Source organism: Taudactylus pleione, unplaced genomic scaffold (assembly GCF_031769625.1).
Source record: "Taudactylus pleione unplaced genomic scaffold, aTauple2 ptg000202l, whole genome shotgun sequence".
Classification (NCBI taxonomy): Eukaryota; Metazoa; Chordata; class Amphibia; order Anura; family Myobatrachidae; genus Taudactylus; species Taudactylus pleione.
This window is the reverse complement of record NW_028284604.1, coordinates 15,600,025-15,621,157: the sequence shown is the minus strand read 5'-3', so window position 1 is coordinate 15,621,157 and position 21,133 is coordinate 15,600,025. Positions and strand designations below refer to the sequence as shown.

Below are 21,133 nucleotides of genomic sequence, written 5' to 3'. Positions count from 1 at the left end.
GCCTATTCCTACAGTTACTTCCTTGAAGGATCCTACGGATAGGAACGTGGAAGTTTGCCTGAAATCAATATACTCTCTTTCAGGGGATGTTGCCCGTCCAACAATGGCTGTGGCATGGGTGGCTAAAGCTATAGAGAGCTGGGCTGACGCATTTGAAGACTCTTTTCCCTCAGATGTCTCTTGTTGCTCACATTCAAGATACAGCTTCCTATATTGGAGAAGCGATTGGATGCCAGTCTCCTAACCTCCAGAATCTCGGCCACGGCTGTGTCTGCCTGACGTACCCTGTGGCTACACTCATGGATAGCAGATGCAGATTCCAAGAAAGGCCTAGAAGGGTTACCCTACAAGGGGAGATATTGTTTGGCCCAGACCTTGACAAGTTTTCTAACCATGTTGGCAGCATCAAAAACGACATTTCTGCCTTCAGCAACTACTTCTACTAGGCCTCGGACTACATAATTTAAGTCCTTTTGTCCTCAGGGAAAGCCTAAAGGTTAGTTCTTTCCTAGGCAGTTGGCTAGGGCCGCCAACCAGACGCCCTGCTTCAAAACCCGAGGATAAACCCTCAGCCTGACGGGACGGGCCTCCCTCTGGGATATCCCAGAGTGGGAGGCTGACTTCTTCAGTTCGCCCAGCACTGGTGTCAAACCACCACGGATGCTTGGGTAAGAGAAGTGGTCTCTCATGGGTACGCCCTATCATTTCTCAGACTGCCTCCCCACCAGTTTTTCTGCACAGGCCCTCCTTCGGACCTGAACAAGGCTTAACAATACAGTCCTGGCTGCAAGCAGGGGGAATTGTGCCAGTCCCACTATCTCAGCAAGGGACTAGTTATTATTCTACTCTCTCTAGTTCAGAAGCCGAATGGGTCTCATTGGCCTATCCTCAACCTCAAATCCTTGGGCAAATTCCTCAGGGCACCCAGGTTCAGGATGGAAACCCTATGTTCCATCATCCTAGCTATGAAGCCTGGGGACTTCATGATATCTCTGGATATTCAGGACACGTACCTACAGGAACTTAAAGCGCCCTCACATCAGCCATATCTCTGGTTTGCTGTACAGCAACACTTCCAATTTCAGGCTCTCCCCTTTGGACTATCCACAGCTCCACAGGTGTTTACCAAAATTATGGCTATCATGGCGGCCCACCTACGTGGTCAGGGTGTCCGACTGTCACCATATCTGGATGACCTCCTGTTCCTAGCAGGATCCCCAGAAGTGCTTCACTGCCATCTGCAGTTAACCATTGCTTTCCTGCACAAGCACGGATGGTTAATCAACTGGAAAAAGTCCTCCCTGAATCCCTCAAAGAGTATGACTCATCTGGGAGCCCTGCTGGATTCTCAGGATCAGAGACGAGTGCGCAGATGTCTCCACAGTCGCCGAGTGTCGATCCACTCAGCAATGCAGGTTCTGGGATCCATGGTGTCCACCTTCAACATGGTGGAATATGCTCAGTTCCATTCCAGGCCTTTGCAAAGGCTGATCCTCTACAAGTGGAACGGGTTACCCCATCAGATCAAAAGCTCAGACGATGGTGCTATCTCCAGAGATGTGTCTGTCTCTGTCTTGGTGGCTACAGACATCGCATCTAACCAAGGGTCGCCCCTTTTTTTGTATCCCGGACTGGGTAATCCTAACAACAGACGCCAGTCTCCGGGGCGGAAGCGCAGTGCCCAGTAAGCACTCCTTTTAGGACCATTGGACATCGGTCGAATCAACCCTGCCAATCAACATTTTGGAACTTCGAGCTGTCTACTGGACCCTCAACCTGGTCTGGCACATACTTCATGGAAAACCTGTACAGGTTCAGTTCGACAACGCCACCACTGTGGCTTATATCAACCATCAAGGAAGGCACTCAAAGTCGGGCAGCAATGACAGAAGTGTCACGCATTCTAACATGGGCAGAGTGTCACCTCCCGGTCATTTGGGCAGTGTTCATTCCGGGACTTCTCTTTTTTTTTTGCAAATTATATTTATTGAATATTAACACAAAATATAGATAGTACAGCATATCATAAAATAAAAATAAAATAATAAGAACAATGAGACAAAGCAGAGCAACTCAGCAGAACAAATGTGACCTAAGCTTGACCTTTAAACAAATACCATCATTTGGCCAGTATATGTTTGTGAATATAATAAGTCAAAACTTTTGAAAAACAAAAGAAATGAATAGAAAGGGGAGAAAAAGGAAACCTCTGTTCCAGGGTTGGTAATAAAACTACCATAGTCAAATAAAATATTTAAGATTATAACCAAAAATCTCTCTCTCTGCCATATTAATGTAGGGAAGCTGAGAACTATTCCCGTGTCTCTATGCGTCCCTCCCACAACCCCACAGTGATTTATATTGTTCCGATTCTTTATATGTCAGCCATGGGTACCATATTGTTGTAAAATCCTGGTGGATGTTTGACAAAGAGAGTATAAGGTCATCCATAGACATATAATGGTCCAAACATGCGAACCATTCAGTCATAGTGGGTATAGAGATTGATCTCCATTGCACTGGAATAACTGCCTTTGAGGCACTCAGTATATGTCTAAGAAGTGTCTTTTTATATTGTGCTTGAAGTCTCCGAAGAAGATCAGCAACCAAAAACTGGTACACGAAGGTAAATCTTCCTGGAGAATGAAACTAGGTGTTTCTATTACCTTACTCCAAAAAGGCAGGATAAAGGGGGACATTCCAACTAAATGTGTAAAGGAGTTCCTACTGCTATATTACATCTCCAGCAAGTGTTTGGGACTCCAGGATACATTTTAGCTAATAAGCTGGGGCACCGATACCAGTGGGAAAGAATTTTATAGTGTGTTTCCATCACCAGCATACTCGAGGAGCTAGAGAATGTATTCTTGAAAATCTCTTGCCAATCATCCTCTCCCAGCAAACCCGTAAATCTATTTCCCAATCACGAGTAAATTTGGGATTAGTGGAAAAAGTGTGGTCTACCAAAATTCTGTAAGTTGAGGACAGCGTGCGAATGGTACACCTGAGAAGTACACATATCTTCAAATGGAGTCTTCCCACGACAGTAACCCATGGGGGATCTAAATTCTGAAGAAAATGTTAAATTTGAAGATATCTCTATATCTCTTTATTGGGTATATCCCATTTATCTTGAATCGAAGGGAAGCTCAGAATACCTGAAGTCTCTAGCAATTGGTTCACCTTAGTGATCCCATGTGATCGCCGAAGCTGAAACGCATTCTTCTGAACTCCTGGTGGGAAGGTAGGATTCCCAAATAATGGAGCAAGAGGGGAATGGGTGGGAGAAAGAAGTGGTTGCGAACGCAAGCGACGCCAGCAAGAAATGGTAGGGCCTAGTAGGGGGTGGGAAATAGATGGAAAGGTTGAGAGCCAAGGTAACTCCGAATTGGGCGTAGATAGAGAAGCGGCTTCAATGTCGACCCATTGCTTCTTATCCGATAATCTGCCCCATTCCATAATTCTTGTAAGCATGACTGCATGATCGTACGAAGAGAAATGGAGCAATCGGAGGCCACCCCTAGACTTACTTTTATATAAGATTTTGTGCTTAAAGCGGGGCCTACGACCTGACCATACAAAGTCTCTGATTATGAGATGGAGTGCTGTGAACCAGGAGTGCGGAATTGCAATAGAGAGTGTTTGCAAAAGATATAGAACTCTAGGGAGTATATTCATATTCATGAGACTTATCCTCCCCGTCCACGAAATCCTCTTAGTGTACCAGGCAAGAAGATTTGCTTGAAGTCTAGCCAACAAGGGGGGGAAATTGGAAGAAAAGATCTGGGAAAGATCTTCATGTAATAACACCCCAAGATATTTAATTTGCGTTGGGTGCCATGAAAACTGGGATGCAAATTGTACATCTCGGAGGCTGGCTTGATCCATTGTCAGATTGAGAACTTACTTATTTAGATAGGTTAACATTAAAATTTAATAAGACTCCAAAATGCCTAAACACAGTAAGAAGGTTGGGAATAGATGTCAAGGGATTAGTCACTACAGATAGTAGGTCATCTGCGAATAGAGCTAATTTGTGCTTCTTATCTCCAACATTTAGCCCCGTAATCCGATCATTCTGCTGAATGGCCCTCACCAAGGCCTCCATGCATAACACAAAAACCAGTGGAGATAAAGGACAGCCCTGACGAGTGCCATTAGTGATCAGAACTCCTCCTGACAGGTCTCCATTGATCTTCACACAAGCTGAAGGGGTTGAACATGCCGGGACTTCTCAATTGGGAAGCGGACTTCCTCAGCCGTCACATCGTGCATCCAGGGGAATAGTCTCTTCACCAAGAGGTGTTTCAACTCCTAGTGGACAAATGGGGCCTCCCAGAGGTGGACCTCATGGCCTCCCGACACAATCACAAATTGCCAGTGTGCGGGTCCAGAATAAGAGATGCCCAAGCGACCTTGGTGGACGCTCTCAGTGAAGTGGACCTTCCAGTGTGCGTACCTGATTACTCCAGTCTACCTTCTTTCTCAAGTTCTTCGGAAGTTCAAACAAGACTGAGGCAAAGGATTCTGCATGGGGCTCCAGAGTATAGTAGAGTATACCATAAAAATAGCAATTTCTATGGTATACCGTAGTGATGACCATCGATGGCTGTTTGCTTTAAACCATCAATGGTTGAGTTCCGCATTAAATCGATTTTTCAATAGTAAAAAATGTTCGGGACTGCCTGTGGGAAATAGGGACTTAAGATGACTATTGGTGGGGTGTCCATCGATGGTACAAAAACAATCTATGTTTAACCAGTGATAGTTTACACCACTCGATGGTCACCTGTGCTGGGTGTACGGTGGGCCAATAAAAGCCAGGGGGTGGAGCTTAGCTGACTGGGAGCAGTAAAAACAAAACATCAGCTCCTGCTCATCCATTAATGGCAGAGAATCATTGGGTCTATGCCATTGATGGCAAAAGCAGTTGACATCGGCCAGCAACCATCGATGTTTTGAAAACTTTTACGTTCCAATTCAAAACCCTCATTGTCTAAAAAATACCTAATGGCATCTAATCCCTGTTTATGATATATACTGGTGTACAGCGAAGTGACATCTGTCACCAAAAACATCTCCGAATTCCAATCTATCCTCTCGAGATTTGTGCTTACCTGGAGAGAATTTTTAAAATAGGCCGGAATTTTTTCCACTATGGGCTGTATCATGTGGTCTGCATATTGAGACAGATTGGATGAAACAGAATCAGTACCTGCCACAATAGGCCTGGCTGCGGGGTGGTCCTGAATTTTTATGTATTTTTGGTAAGGTACAGTATATAATACCGGAATCGTTGGATTAGCTATTTTAATAAATTGACATTTATTATCAGTTAAAAACCCTTTCTCTTTATATTTCAAAAATAGAGCATCAAGTACCTTACCTATACTGACTGCAGTATTCCCCCTTAATTTTTAGTATGTTTCCGTATCTACCAGCTGTCTGTAAACTTCTTGATTGTAATCGTTTACATTTTGTATAACAACCCCCCTGCCTTTGTCAGCCGGCTTAATAACCAAGGTATCGTTAGATTTTAATTTCTTCAATGCTTCTCTCTCTGATTTATTCAAATTAACTCTAGTCTCCTTAAATACGGTGGTTTCAATATCCTCTTTAACTAATTTTTCAAAGGTTTCAATATAACACCCTTTTTATATGTAGGGTAAAAGACTGATTTGGGTTTGAATATGCAGGGGCTACCATTCTCCTCCATCTTCTGTTCATCACCAAAAATGTTTTGATAAAACGTTGTAGATCAATGTAAGCTTGAAATTTATCTATTTTACTGGATGGTGCAAATTGTAACCCTTTTTGGATGCCCCTTTTTTCCGAATCTGTCAGAACATGATTGCTTAAATTATAAAATTTTGTACATTCCTCATCGTAATCATCGTAATCAATTTCAGCCTTTCGGTCTCCACTGGAAATTTTATCCTCCTTTTTTCGATTCTTTCTCTTATGTTTATTTCGATGTTGTCCCCCCCCTTTTTCCCCTATGGGTAGCTTTATGGTGGATTAATTAGTATTAGTGGATTAGTAGTCCTATTTCCAATAAGCCTAGATTTGTTTATCGGAGAGTGGATAACGTCAAGAGCTAAGAGTGCCTCAATTATTCCATCTAGACTAACCAGAAGCTCCATTACCTCTAAAGGATTTTTTAGATGTGGTGATTGCTTGATGTGTAGGAACTGCATCATGGACTGTTCTAGAATTACGGAATACACTTCCAGTTCAAATAATTTTAAACGAAATATGAAAAACTTTATCACTTGCAACACCAAGAACGTAGTGTATTTGTTGCAATGTACTTGCAACAAACAATATGTTGGGAGGACCACACTCAAATTAAAGGAAAGACTAGCCGAACATATCCGCAACATTAAGAAGGGTCTTTCTACTCCTTTCGACAGTGTACATGGTAGCAATCCATCTCACCTCACCTTTTTCTGCGGCATTACCCAAATTTTAAAATCCTGGCGAAAAAATTATGGAGAGGATAGATTAGCCAGGGCAGAAATGCGAGCTATTTTCGAGTTGGGGATGCTTGGACCCAAGGGGCTCAACTCCGACTTTGAAATGGAGTGGTTTATTGCATTATTATATTAGGTTTCGTTTTTTTTCAATACTATATTTTTATATGCCTGTTTATATATCTCTTTATATGCCTTTTTAAATGGTCTCTCTATTGGCATTACTGTATAAGATTTTTTGAATGATGTTATTTATTTATTGTTTTTTATGTATTTGTGCATGTATGTATTTTTAGATTATACCCTACACTTCCTGTTTGCGTTCCAGCACTGGAATGCGGAACTGCCTCTAGTCAGAGTATACATCCCAGGCGCCTAATATGACAGAGCCTGGTCGCACACTCTAGATGTATAATCGGGTCTCTGATGAGTCACGCACATGTGACTCATGACGAGATTTGTTATCCCCGCCGGCAGCTGATACGTTCCAGCAGTGGAACACTTCGCGACGATGAGCATTACTCCCGTGATTTACATAAGGTATGCTGTGGCTAGATGAATACAGGATGAAGGTATGGGATGTCTTATGTATATTGTACGGATTGAACCATATTTATTTCATTTTACTCTGCTTTAGTATTTTGATGTGTGCTAATTGTGTAGACGCCACCTCCTCCAATGTGTAGAGGTGATGGTATATAAATTGGATCCGTGATCCACTAGAGTTATGCCTTGATAAAGACCTGCGGGTAGAAATGCGTTGGCTTGTGTATTGTATGGACCCACCATCTGGATTGTATTGACTGTATAAAAGGGATTGTTTTTTTGACTCTGTGACATATCTGGTATTGTCATATTTGAGTCTTTCATGGATTTACATCTCTTGACCATCCCTGATTGAGTCTTTCATGGATTTACATCTCTTGACCATCCCTGACTCAGTTTGGATTTATATTGTATTGTGACTATTTTTATGTATCTATGAAATTTTTTTTTGCCATATGAGGATTGTGTGGATATCCATAACTCAGACAAGCTTAAAGATACCATAACAGGAAAGAACATCCAATGCCGTATGTGAGTATATGGTACGCTCACTTATAAAGAAACTGCTATAAGAGTGTATAGACACATATTTCAGTAAGTAAGGTACGTCCCTTACTTATTTAATGTGTCTTCTATAAGGTGATGTTAGTGCCTTGAAAGATACCTTTACCACTCGACCTGTAAAAAAACTCATTAAACATATTTTAAACACTGCCAAATGCCATGTAGCAGCTCACTGGAAATCCTGTATTAGATACCATCAACGCAATTTGGATCACTTATAAGATGAAGCGAATATCCTCTATTTTGCATGATACTCCTGATCAATTCATTAAAGTATGGTAGCCATGGACTTCTCACTTTAATGCTTTCTCGCTTGTAGCTATTTATAGAGTTATTTTGATCTGCACTGGTTGGCTTCATTCCTCCATTCCTTCTATCTCCTATTTTCTATAAATTTTCTTGTCTCTTCTATCAGCTCCTCCTTTTTCTCTTTCTTTGTTTCCTCCCCCTTATCCCTTATATTCTATTTTCTTTTATTCTAGAATATTGATAATGTATTGCTCTGATTTATTATAACTATGGTCACTAATTTCTGTACATTTCAGTAGCTTATTGATACGTCATATCTACTGTTTAATTGTTTATGTGAAAATTTGCTTCAATAAACAGACTTAAAAAAAAAAAAAAGAAAGATACCTCCACACGCTTACCTACTTACCTTTCTATGTGAGTAGGGTGCTTCAAGTTATTTTTAGTATCTCGTCTTGTTGTGACCTAACCTTAGTTTAAATAAGGACCGACACATTGTCTCCTTCTTTTCTCTTTTTTTATATATGTTATTCCGAACCATCAATGAGGAACGAGAAAAAGGATTTGGATGGACAGATTCATATAGCTCATCTTCAGTGTTTCCCAATGTTTTTTTGATTTATAGATGGTTTGATGCTACTGTGTATTATTGAATTCTTTTAGCGCTTATATCTGAGGACTTCCATTTTTTTTCTGTTTTGATCACTCTGATCAGCAGAGACTGGGGGAGGATCTGAAAGTGCAGAGGGACCAGGAGGTCCCTCTGAAACTGGTCGCTTTAGGAAGATTCTCTTTAAATAGCCGCCCACAGGGCATTTCTGACGGGTCGCGTCAGATGCGACCATGTCAGAGAAAGCCCAGCCTGCTGTGGTTGCGTCTGATGCGACCAGGCCAGGCAAGTGGTTAATGGATTTGAATCCGATGTTGATGAACTTGATCAGTTAGAACCGATGTTGAAGGCATTGGATTGGAGCAATGGTTGGAGGTATCGTCTGGAACTGATGGAGGCTGTTATGACAAGTCTCAATGGTAAAACCAGACTGGTGTGCAAGATGGTATAAGAGACTTGTATACCAGGTCTAGGAACTGGATATGACAAACTGGGACTGTTCAGATACAGAGTACCTGGGAGCTCAGCACAGAGCTGTAACTTCAGCAAGAAGCGACGTTGTACTGTTAAGTCACGAAATGGAGTTTATAGGGGAGGATTCCCAGTGATTGGATGCTGCGATCAACTGGTCTGAGAGCAGCACTCTGAGTGGAAGAAGAGCATCAGGTGACAGAGTCCAACATGGCTGCGCCCATATTGTGGTTTAGGAAGTAACTCTGATGTGCAGCTTGTGTGCCATCATGCTGGGAAGACACGCTGTGAGCAAAGGGGCTGTGGAAAGCCATCTCTATGCTCAGTGACAGGACACTGAGCGAACGCGGCTGTAGCAGCACAGACAGACCTCAGTACCAGCCGGGAGCGATGTGCCGCGTGAGTGGACCACTGTGCTATCCGAGAGTAATGCACTGCTCGAGCGGCTCTCAGCACTAGCCTGGACAGACACCAGAGAGGTAGAAAAGTGTTTTTTAAGGACCGGAGGATTACGTCAATTACCCAACATCAGTGCAATGTGCTCTTCTGGAAGAGCACGTCACACCTGCCGCCAGTGCAAGTTTTCTCTGTTGGCACTGCCGTAAATGTCCGGTATGTGTACGTTCAGGCATTGCGGTGATGCCCGGCAGCAACTTCTTACTGAATTGAATTCCCGCCACAGAGTGTAATTTTCTAGCTGAGGCAGATACAGGAGGTCAATTAGATGAGCAGATTCAGTAAAGCAATGACTTGTGGTAAACTGACGCATTTAACTAGTATAACTGAAGCCATTATACGCAGGGTAAACACTGTGAAATACCTGGCTACAGAGCAGATCACTAGGTAACCCAACATTTTATTATGATTCATAGATTGCACAGGCAAGACAACATGGAAAATACAACTGTATTGTTTTATATTTTAAGGTAGCAATACAATACAATACAATATATCACACTAAATTATATTTAAAATAGGGATAGCAATCGACCATTGATGGTTAGCCACCGATGTTTGATGGTTTTGCTACCAATGGTGAAGATTCAATTGTATTCCGCCATCTAGCAATGTTTTTTTTTTTACCTTCCCCGGCAACAGGTGCACGGATTTTAATGCCACCTCTGACACAACTCAACACCCTCTTCTGATTGGCCTGTTAAGTCCCTCCTACTGCAGCTGCACTGATGGTCATTGTTGGTGTGAATCATTGATTGTTTCCAGTCATCGCTGTAAACCAGTAGACAATATCCATTATCCAGGAGAAGCTTAAAACTACGCTTGGCTTCCCCTTCACTGTAGAATGCAGTAATACCAGACTCCTGGCAGGAGACAAAACTCCACTCTTCAGTATTTCCTGATAGGAACCTAAGCTCCACATCCCAGAAGATAGTCAACTCTCCTCCTGTCCTATTATTCACATCTCAATTCCCACGTTGTTGGGATAAACTCCTATGCAGGTAACTCCTTAGTACTGTATATCCCATCGCATTGGGTATCCCAGAAGGTGGGTTGGATGGAGCTTGAATAATCATCCCCTTGTTTACTACTTACCCCCTGTGGTGTGAGTGCTGTAGTGTCTGAAGGTTACCTGGATACAACAGTATAATTCAGGTATTGTTAATGAAGTGGGAGATCTATGATAATGAAGGGTCCCTCCTCTAGTTCATGTATCTGTCAGCTGATCCTGCCTTAGAGGGAGACATGGCGTTATGTAGACTTTCTGCAAAAACATCTGATAATTCACCTGGCCACATTTTGTGCGGCTTTGCAATTCTGGCCTCTGCTGCATCAGGCCCTTTGTTCTGTTTCCTTGTGCCTGGAATCCGCTCTTACTGGTACTGTCGCAATCTGTCCTGGCTGCAGTACCACTGGTCACCAAGATTTGCTGCTCTACTCAGTTTTTGCCTTTCTTTCCAAAGCTCCAAACTTCACTAGAGGTGCTGCTATTTTAGATTGTACCACAGCCATTGTTCTGCAGCTGAGTGAATCTATTGTTTTCTAACAGAAGTACTGTAATATTCTCACCAACAATGAAGAGACACGATCAGGGTGGCCCCCCTGAACAGAAGGATTGGTGCACTTCACCCTACGAAGATTACTATTGTACTTATCATTCTTCTAGATTTCCTTTGGACATTGACATACTCTGACCTATATACCACTTACCAGCCTGTTTGACCTACCTAGCTAGCTTTCCGGATCATCATCACCGGTTCTGCAAAACAGTGTGTCTGCTCTCGCTGTGCATCGCTCCTGGCTCATTTTTCCAGTGCCATTATCTACGTAATACTCCTGTTTTACATGGTACATCTTAGTAAGAAATCTGACTGTTTACTCCATATGTTTCTGCCATCAGATTTAATATCTGTGTTCCTGGATCTGTGTCAATATTACATTCCTTGATTGTACAGTATTATAGCCTATGGCACAGAATTGCCAATCTCTATTGTTTTTGTGAAAACCCCCTCGATTGCCGGTTGATATTTCACAGAATTTACGTTTGTGCAGCATATGTTGTGGAGGGGAAGGTATAGACAGCACCTAAGGGAGTATATACTGTAGGAGTATTGTAAAGGTAGGTTTTCATGTTTACAAAAAGCAGCTTTGCAATTCCTTCCTTACAAAAATGCAAATGCAGCAAGAGGTGTCTGACACTTCCTACTGCATCTGTGATCTCAGCACAGCAACAGTGGTCGCAGCCTGGGATCACCATTGCGATCAGATTCCCGATAATTGTCAATCTGCGATCACACACAAGTGCACTGCTGAATCAGGCCCAAAAACAGGAAAACAAGACCATGGTTGAGGAAGTTCATGTCCGAACAATTGGATGAAAATCAGTTGTCAAATTAGATGCAAAGGAAGCCTATCACTTTTTCTTCTTCTTGAAATTGGAAAGCTGCAGCACTTGGGGTGAATATACTGGTATTTCAAGAACTGAAAGCTTTGCTGATGCCAGAGGAACAGACATGGACTTATGAACTGGAATTGTAAGAAGATTGGAAGATGATGAATAGAAAACTCCTGAAAGACAGCATCAGGAAATGCAGGACATTCTATAAAACATCAAGGATCTTCAACAGACTCCATCAGGGTCCATATCTAGGGTCAAGTGTTTTTTTTGTTTGGAATGCAGTATTGGCTTGAAATATGTAATCTATGGAGTCAGGATTTATTATTTGTAATTGGTACAAGAGGTAAGAATAATCAATACATATTGTTTGATGTTGTGGATTCTGTACAGATTTGGAAGAGTTTTTCTTCACTGGGTTTGTATAGAGCTTTGGCCAAGGAACAGTCTCAGGATGAATTTCTATTTCAGGTTCTTATCCCCTTGAACTTGAGCACAGGGGGAGACATTGATTGAGGAGCAAAGTTAGAAATAACCGGAAGGTCCTGTAGCAGAGTTAGAGAGATTGGACCAAATTTTTGCAGTACTGAATTCAGAAAGGCATTGTTATCGCATAGTATAGAATTTTCGGATTCAAAATAATAGGATTTACCCATTCAAGCGCTTTCCCTCTAAAGGCGATCAGCATATAGCCCACCATCGAGCAGTGGTGTCAACAAATTGTGGTGCATTAGACAGAAGAGTTAGCGATGGGACATTTAGAAATCTTATAGACCCCTGAACTTGAAGTTATAACTGGTTCTTTAAGACTGGTATAACATTCTGGTATTAGAGCTATTAACATTGGACTGGAAAGCAGCCAACCCTGGGACACTGGACTGGGAAGAAGCCGTCCCTTGGATACTGGGCGGCGCTGCAGCCGTTCCTGGGACACTAGGTGGAGATGCAGTCATCATTTGGATGATTTAAGGGATGGAACTCTGTCTTGAGTCCATTTTAAAATTAAGCATAGAGGGATTATCCTTTTCCAAAGTTAGGTGGAGCTCTGGCACCCTCTCAGCGTCTCAAAAATCTTTCCCAGGAGTGAGGAATTTTTTTATTTTATTTTTTTAAACTGGTATGGAGGATGTTAACAGCAGCAGAATTTGCAGAAGTATCACCGTCTGAAGTGGAAGTGGGTATAGGAGGCGGGACCAGCATAATTTGTTAGGGGCCAGACTGAATTTGGTATGCTCAATTGAACCTTTTGGGCTTGTGGAGTAGGCAGAATAGCAGGAAATATTCAGGACTAGGACACAATAGACATAGATTATAGTGTCTCTGCGTTCTTTCTCTGTAAGACTGGGGTGTGTACCAGCCCCAGATTAGGGTCTCTCAGTGACAGTAGGATTTTCTCTGTGTCCTAAAGAAAGCTGTGGAGCATATGGCAAAAGAAAAGGAGTGTACCCGAGAATACATACATGCTGAAGATCTGCTGTTGGGGCATTTCCTTGGAGCAGTATTTTATTCAGATTGGTAGCAGTGTCAGAACATGATGGAGTCTGAACAGAAGCTGAGCATTTTCTTATTAATTTGTTTAGCAAAAGCAATCCTTGATATATCTGTGATCGTAGCAAAACAACATCAAATTCAAAAACTTCTAGTATTGGTGAGGCAAGACAGACATATTCAGAGGCAATTTTCATGGATTCTGAGTCTGACAGATTAAACTGTGGAAAGTCCAACTTGTCTAAAAACTTGGAAGACAGAGAGAGTGATATTTCCTCAGCTACTCCACAGTGGGTCTCATTCAGACCCGGTCGCAAGCGCCTAACTTCTTGGGATATACAGTAACATTTCCTAGCCTTGAGACAGCAGCGGGACAGCAGCGTCCTCCCTTGAGCACGTCGGTGCTAGCTGCATCAGCTCCCTCCGATACAACACTGGAAGGGTAGCGTTTGCCGCACAATACAGACTGAGGCAGAGCCTGGAGAGCACATGCCGTCACGAGATAAACGGAGTCCGGAATCCGCTACCAGTCATCCATAGCTCATATAAGGTACTTTTCAGTCTGTGGTGGTATTTATCCCCAGCCCCGCATCACGGTGAGGCATGAGCCGGATAAAGTGAGAGGTTTATGCTGGAAGGCTATAGGAATTTGATATCCCTATATCCCCATTAGATACGAGACATTTGCACCCGAAAGGGTTTTCTGGTCTCAATTTGATCACCAAATAGGGGCTATTGCAAAAAAGGATCAAACAGGTGAAATGTGATGAACTGCTGAGTCTAGAAAAAGAGACATTACATTTGGAATTTCTCTCACATACGATAAATGAACTAAAAGCAATTTGGGGTTAATATTATTGTTCCCCAAAAAATCAGCAGACTGCTGCTTATTGATATAGTGTGATTTGGTGTTTTTATAAATTGTGATTGTTTACCACAAGTGTCATTTTGTATATAATTGTTGTGTATGTGTTACATTGGCCAATGATGTGTATATTTTTATAGAATGTATATTAAATAATTTTTTGACATAGCTGGTTATAATCTGTTCATTTGAAGGTGTCTTACAGCGCTGTTATCTCCTTTTTGTTTTTTCTACATACTTGTATAGAATATAAAATAAACAGGAACACTTACAAATTAACGCTCAGCTAATTTGCCTGGAAAGAACAGTAGGAAATGCAAGGACTGCAGGTTAAAGTTCAATGTGACATTGATCCCACAGTTTGAACCCAGAACCCAGGACTTCAATCCTTTTTATCAGAAGAGCATCACACCTAAGATGATGTCATCCAAGTCGTCTCTGATTGGTGGATTAGATAATTGGGGAACAGGAACCTCCCAGCTAGCTTCTAAATCCCTTTAAATTTAGAACACAATAATCTTAATAACTTCCCCTGTGGACGGATTACCTAAAATTTGGGGTGTTTACTTGTCCTTATTTTATCTATTGTATGAGTGTAGATATGATGTGTTTGTGATTCTTGAGATTTCTCATATCTTTAAAACTGTATGTCTCAGTGTTTTGTGAATCGCACCCAACCTGGATGTTGATTCCAGTTATGTGTATATGATTTTCCAAGCTTCCAGCTATCACTGATACATCAAATTTATCTCATAAACCATCCAAAATATGACTGATCTTTGATCTGGCTGTATCTCATCACACCTGAACGTCAGCCTGGTTACTCTTTGTTTTACCCCCTATGGTGCTTGCTTCCTATAGATATAAACACAAAGGGCTGAGCAATCTACATGTCCTGGTGACAATGTTACCATAATTGAATGAACTGGCAGATGGGTTCTAATAGAGCATATACACGGTCAGATTTGTCAGATCTGTCAGATGAACGATTTTACCAAAGATTTGAACGATTTTTGACTGCATTAAAATGAATGGAATCGTCCAAGTCTGACTGCAAACACATCAGATGTCAGATATTGTTATCTGACCATCGGGAACACGCATAGTTCAAATCGTTCATCTGACAGATATGTCAGATATTCCTTCAGATATGAACGATTGAACGATTTTTTAAATCGCTATCGTTCAGATCTGAAGACAAATCTGACTGTATGTATGCTCCAGTAGCTAGACTAATCTGTTTAGTATTTCCTGACTTTGTTACCTGAGCTATTCTTACAGACATTAACCATAAGGCCTTCCTGCCCCTGTACACTTCTAAAGAATAATTATCATGAGTCATATGACATTAGCATCTTATTGATCAGTGAGGGGCCAGAGTTTAACAACAAATTAGCATAAAACCTATAATTCTTCACAGTTCTATTTGCAAGTTCGCCATTTTCCTTTCTCATTGGGAGGAATCGCTAAATTTAATAGAAATTTGACCCCCTTTGAGGTTATGTGTACTAACCCTTCTGCCTCTAGACATGTTATCTCTGACATATACCAAATGTCGCTCGCTGCCAAAAGGGGCCGGGTATGCAAATTCCGCAACCGCACTGTGTGGAGTAAGGACAGATGCCCTCTGTCTTAGAGAGCGACGGCAGTGAGCGAACACAGGTGTATAAAGACGCCCACTTTCCTTTCTTAGCACACATCATCTAAAGGAAGTGTATGATTAATCGGTAACATCGAGAACAATCGGAGCTGCACACAGCGCTTGAGGTAGCCCCTACCCCGCCGCAAGCACTGCGAACAATGCTGACTGAAATACAACCAGGTGACGTGTACAATGACGCCTCCATGCTAATTATTCACGGCCTTTAAACGCCGTTTTGACACCCAGACACGCCTGCGTTCGCAGCACCACTCCAGGTAAACTGGGATAAAGTATATCAGACGACCAGTGCTTGTTCATCCAGCCTGGAGTTTTAGAAACACAATATAAAATGATGACTAGATGGTACCGATGTCCAACCATATTACAGAAATTCTCCCCGGGTGTGTCGCCTCTCTGCTTGAGATGTGAGAAAGAAAAGGGAACACTACTTCATATTTGGTGGGATTGTCCACTTATACCATTTTGGAGCGGGGTAATAGCCTTGGCGTCAAAGATTCTTAGCTTTCCTGCACCAACTGGTCCTGATTTTTGGTTAGTATCAAACTCAGATATTCCTATATCTGCAGTGTTCTCCACAGAATTTTTTTCCAGCCGGGTGGCATCAAAAAGTAGCCGGGTGGGGGCCTTCGTAATTATGAGCGTGCTGGAAAAAGGGGCCTCTCCCTTACCAATCCAGCTTGACAGGTCTCAAGCTGCTCCTCCACTGGCTTTCAGTCAAAAGTACCCATTATGCAGTGCCCCCTGTATTTGTGCCCTTTATTCAGTGCCCCTGTAGTTTTCCCCTTTATGCACTGATCCCTGTAGTTTAGTTTTGCCCTTATGCAGTGCCCCCAGGCTGCAGTAGTGCCCCCAGACTGGCCCCCTATGTAGTGCCCCCAGACTGGCCCCCTATGTAGTGCCCCCAGTAGCAGCCCCCTATACAGTGCCTCCATTAGCAGCCCCCTATACAGTGCCTCCATTAGCAGCCCCCTATACAGTGCCCCCATTAGCAGCCCTTTATACAGTACCCCCAGTAGCAGCCCCCTTTATACAGTGCCCCCAGTAGCAGCCCCATTATACAGTGCCCCCAGTAGCAGCCCCCCTATACAGTGCCCCCATTAGCAGCCCTCTATACAATGCCCCCAGTAGCAGCCCCCTTTATACAGTAACGCATACTCACAAAAGAAAAAAAAAAATAGACAACTTACCTGATCCCCGCTCCAGCCGATGACTGCCGCTGTCTGCTGCCTCCGGCCCGCTCTGCACTATGGGAGAGACATCATGACGTCTCTCCCATCAACCGCTGCGCTCATTGGCTGTGCTTCTATGACAAACACACAGGTGCCGCTGGCGGCTGTGTGTTTGTTTCTGTGTAGGGCAGACCGCTACTCATTGCGGTCTGCTGTACACTTGTGGGACACTAGCGGCGGGTGCGGGTCCCAGTGCAATGCACCGGCTGCACCGCCGATGTTACAGTGCCGGGCGGTGGGTGATAGTTACCGGGTGGACCGCCTGACAAAGCATCGGGAGAACACTGATCTAAATATAAAAAGTCCATTTTAAAACATATAAACAATGCGGCCAGAGCAGTGGTTCCGGTTCGATGGCGCTCCCACACGCCTCCTACGATGTGGGACTGGTGTTGCCGCCTAGAGTTTTATATGTCTATGGGCGAAGCAGTCGGATTATGTAACAAGATAGTTTAGTTGGATCAACTTTAAATCCTCCTCCTCCTACAAGGCCCTAATACCTGGGGACTTATGTTGAATATAATGCTTTAAATGGTTTTTGAGTTGTAGCTCCACATGGTCTACAAATTGTAGGTCTACTATAGTTTTTTTTGTTGATTGTCTGCATCTGTATTTTTATTTTATTTTTATTTCTCCCCTAATTTAATTTTTTTCCCTCTCCCTTTTATTCCTCTTGTCTCAATGTCTGTATTTCTAGTATGTTTTATTATTCTGTTTGTATTTAGAGATGATATGGATCTCGGTCTGAGTATATAATTTATTTTAATGGGTATGTCAGTAGGGGTTTATTATGACTTGATTTTACTATTGTAATGTGCCCAATTGGAATATAATTTATTTGCCCGTATTTTATATCTTCTATATTGTATTTCTTTATTGAAAGTGTTTTGTGCACTGAAATGATTTTGTATTTATTGTAAAAATACTAAGCAAAGAATTTATGAGAAAAAAAAAAAAAAGATCCATTGATCTATGCGCTTGATTCACAGTTGTACAGTATTGCAGAGTTATACGGCTGTGCAATTATATGCTAATGCTGCAGGAGGCGTCCTGTGTAAATCGACACTTCCTTCCAGGTTCTGTGATCCACTGTTGCGTCTGTGGACGCAGTCATCGGATCACTTGCGTAAACATCGGCCATCTGAGTAACCCTCAGGTTACTGAGGATTCTTGTCAAATTCATGTAAGGTGAAAGATGAAGACGCTGGCCATTGGCAGATACGCCCCCATTTTTCAAAATAGCCTCTTCCATGCCCCCAGACAGCTGCAGCATGTCAATTGTGCTGTGGCTCAGAGGGCACTGTTACTGTCGTCGCAGACACTGATTGGCACATGTAAAGTACAGATCTCTGCACCGATGGGGAACCATCTGGGTTGTACGTGTAAACCATTGGGTTTGCGTACAACTCTGAATCAGGCCCTCTGTACCATGCTACCAATGTTATTCACACGTAAAGCGGTGACATACGCTGATACCATTTACTCCTGCTAACATTTTTTGCCACATACAATATTTCATTGTTCTTCCCCCGGACAGAATATGCAGTGCGACATATAGTTCAATCCACTGAACAGCCTTTACTCAAAAACTACTGTTTCAGCAGCTTTTGACATAGTTGTCTAACCAAGCTCATCTTCTCCTTATAACTGAGTTCACTTGGCCTCTGTAATTGAGCTCTTTAATAGCTTTCTTCCTGCCATTTAAATTTCACCATTTTAGTATTTCACATAAGGATGTAGCCTTCTCTTTTCTCCCACTTTCAGTAGTAGGTCCACAAGGCTCTGTACTATCCCCTCTTCTGTTTTCAATTTACATTTGTGTTCATTGGTAAACGCACAAATACTTCTGACTCGCTGTACCACCGCTATGCTGATGATACATTTCACACTCTATTTCTCCAGCTCACTCTTTCTTGACCACCTCTGATTTCTGACTTGTCATTTCAGCTTAGATGTCCCACAACCATCATAAACTGAACTTATAAAAAACTGAACCCATCACTTACTGTTCATTTCATAATCCTGAATCTGAGCTCTTCATAACTATTAACACAATGATCTCGCTTACTTCCCATGCTAGAGTACTAAGGGTCCTGTTTAATTGTGACATCTACCAACCTCCTATCCAATCTTTTTATTTTCAACTCCCTTAACCTCTCACTCTGAGGACACTTATCTTGATGTCTTCCCTCTTGGTGGGTTTCCTTTTTCCTCATCTTTTGCCCTGGCGACCTACAGGGAGGTGGCAAGGGTATCCTTCTATTCCCCCACTGCACTTGTCAAGTCATTCCACCTATCCTTTTTCTTTTGAAGTCCTTTCTATCCACCTATTCCATCTAGTCCACCTTTAGGTTTCTGTCATATACTGCTGCTGGATTCTGTTGCTTCTAAACTTCTCTTCCTCTCTCAACCTTATTCAATGGTCCTTCTCCTCTTCTCACTTCAGTGGCCACACTCTTTACCTCATCTTTTCCCAACATTGTAATATATATCTTTCAACTCCCCCTTTCTTTTTCAGACCCTGTCTATCATTGCACCAACATTCTTCCAAGCCAACCTTCACTAGGTGCAATCTTGATGCCCTTGTTTTTGTCTTTTTCTGCATCCTTCGACTCTCTCCTGTCCCTAATCTTTCCTACCCCAACAAGACTTCTTCCCTCTATAAATTAACCCTTCCATCTTGATTCTGTTGCATCGGTGATTATGCTAAATCTCTAACTGTCCTATACTCAACACTGGCACTCTTGAATGACTTGCTTTCCCCAACGATGTTCCTGCACTGCAGATAAACCTTTTTCACTCTCCTTCACTACATCATGCCTTCCTCTTACAGTTCTGCTATTTCTGTCTCCAAATAAACCAATTTCAAATCTTTGACCGCCTCCCAATCCTCCTATCTCTGCTTCCTCTTTACCACCTTCAGGTCTGCCCTCCCAACCACCCTCATGACCATTGACTTCGCTACTTACTTTTCTCCAAAATCTGTCAGCATATTTTTTTCTTTAATCAAACTCCTTCTTCTCCTCCTCCTCCTTCTATTCCTGACAAACCCAACGTTTCCTCATACTCCCTCACAGCTGGTGACAAAGTCCACTCCCATCTCTTATCCTTTTACCTTTCCTCCTGCTCCTTCAGCTCAATTCCCTCCCTCCTCCTCAACACTTTCTCTTGATGCTTATTCCCCCTTTGCTCAACTCTTTAACATCTCTCTTTCCACTGGCACTGCCCCTCCTCCTTTAAACATGCATTCTTCTCTTCCATTTTAAAAAACTCCCTCTCTCAATCTTATCTACCTCTGTGACTACCGCCCCATCTTTCTCCTCCTCTTTGCCTCCAAGCTCTAGGAAAGACTCCTCTACCAATGCTTGTCCACGTTCCTCCCCTTCCTTCCTCAATCCACTTTAATCTGACTTTCGATCCCTTCACTCCACTAAAACTAATGACTTTCTACTTCAGGGTCCATAGGGTATCCACAGGATACCTTGGGGTATAGGTGTGACGTCAGTCGCAGGGCACCAAAGAGTTAAGCTTTCAGCCTCCCAGGATGCACTAGGTCCCCCTCCTATACCCCGCCCCCGGGCCAAGGCACCTCAGTTTAGTTTGGTGCCCGGCCGGAGTCGGGTGCACCTGTTGGAGTGGGGGCTAGAAGAGCCCCTGAAGCTTATTCTTCATGCAGCTGTGGCTGCACAACTGGATGAACAGCATGGACAGTCAGTCCTGACGTCCATGCTGTCTTCCCTACACCCCGCCGGTACCAGAACGCCGGTACTGATCCGGGGATGCTGGTGGGCGTCTGGGGTCACAGCTAGCGGTGACCCCAGATGCTCCGGACCATGGCCGGATTCAAGGGGGACAGAGGTAAGCAGCGGGGTCCCGCGGTGGGTCCCCGCTGATCACATGGTCCTAAGTCCCCAGGCAGGGGGCTCCCTGGGGACTGGCTGCAGCGTGGAGCCAGGCGACCAACCTGCGCTTCCACTACCCCCTGGGACAGCGGACCGCAGCAGAGCGGTAGCGCTTTGGCGTCCCAGGGGTTAAATGCATGCCAGGGGAGCGCGCCTTCCCTGTCTCACAGCCGGCGCCTCCCCCGCTGCACACAGCCCTCTCTGCATGCTGCCGACTGGTCC

General features: G+C 43.2%; 1 protein-coding gene across 2 annotated transcripts in view; it reads left to right on the top strand.

The window, feature by feature from the left end:
- DTWD2 (DTW motif tRNA-uridine aminocarboxypropyltransferase 2) overlaps positions 1-21,133 on the top strand; it is a 383,675-nt gene that overhangs the window by 34,223 nt on the left and 328,319 nt on the right. The gene's annotated exons all lie outside the window — the stretch shown is intronic.